Here is a 1,588-nt window from a genome sequence, read left to right on the forward strand (position 1 = left end):
CTGCATCTCAGTAGAGTTCACATGACCTGACGTGATGTTGGAGAGTCCACACAAACGCTGCGCGCCGCAGCCTTTGTGTGCAGTCTGTCAAGGTTTTGCTCTCCTACTTACAGCATTTTCACAAGTTGTAAAGTGTACTTCCACTTGTCATTTTGGAGAAATCTACAACAACATAAATACCAAGTATGAAACATCTCCACTGCTGGCGAGGGTGCACGCGCTCCAGAGCGTGACCACAACTCAGCTTTGGTAACAGTAGCTGAACTCATCACCTGCTGCTCCAGAGCAGAAGATGAGTTCAGCTTAACCTTTTAGTAAGAAGCCATTTTGTTCTCACTGGGTATCTTTTTGTACTTGTGCGTACCATTGAGAATTTCTGTCTTAGTCCAGGATTAGGTTATGTTTGTGGTTTAACTAGGGCCAGAGGCCAGATTAGGAGATAATGCGGTGGACTAAGGACCTGGCAAACATTAACCTACTATAAAATTAAATCATCATCATTGGGGTTGTGACTAATGTCCAAAACAATCATGAAATGACTTGTATGTTCATTTGTACCCAAGGAACTATGGATGTACAGTGAAAAACTTGTAAAACCTCAAAAATAATGACAGTAATGAACCAGGAGCTGCTTTTGTTTTTAATTCAGTGAGAGCTGAATGGAACAAAACCAAACATTTGTTTTATTGTGACATGAACAATTAAAATAATTTTAAATGATTACCCCCACAAATAAATAGGTTGTGCTCTTTCTTGTAGGAAATGTACAATAATTGATTAAATTGAATTAAATTAAATTAAATTGCCTGAATTTCATGTCATACACACTTCTGTATTTGAACACTGCAACTTCCTCCTGACAAAAACAGGCTGCAGAACGAGTTTCACCCATAGAAGTACTGTTTTATTTTATTTTAGTTTTGTTTTTGCCTGTGTGTGTTGACTTGTCACTCTTATCAAAATATCTCAAAACCACTGAGCAACTTTTAATGATATTTTCAATGTCAACTTTATTTATAAAGCGCTTTTCAAAACAGTTAATATCAGCACCAAAGTGCTGTACAGCAATCCACACGAAACCACAATAACTGCTAAAAATACATAACAAATCACAACCAACAATAGTAAGAACAGATAAATTACAATGACAGGTCTTATTTAATTAAATGCTTTTGAATAAAAGTGAGTTTTAAGAAGTAATTTGAACTTTTCCAGGCTATGAGCAGATCTAATATGAAAAGGCAAGTTGTTCCATAGATTGGGAGCAGACACAGCAAAAGCACGATCGCCTCTACTCCTAAATCTGGATCTTGGAACATCTAGAAGCATCTGGTTGTTTGACCTCAGTGTTCTAGATGAAGAATGAACATGTAAAAGATCATGAAGATAGGTTGGAGCAAGGCCATTCAAAATTTTAAAAATCTTAAAATCAATTCTGAGAGCTACAGGTCACCAGTGTAATGAAGCCAACACAATTTTCAGAAAGAAATCCTTGGATAAATATAGACTACTTAATCAAAGAGAAAAAAAATAAGTAGGTCCTTTGGATGGGTTCTTCTTTAGTGAAACATTTCATCTCTCTTCCAGG

This window comes from Austrofundulus limnaeus, unplaced genomic scaffold, assembly GCF_001266775.1.
Source record: "Austrofundulus limnaeus strain Quisiro unplaced genomic scaffold, Austrofundulus_limnaeus-1.0 Scaffold203, whole genome shotgun sequence".
NCBI lineage: Eukaryota > Metazoa > Chordata > Actinopteri > Cyprinodontiformes > Rivulidae > Austrofundulus > Austrofundulus limnaeus.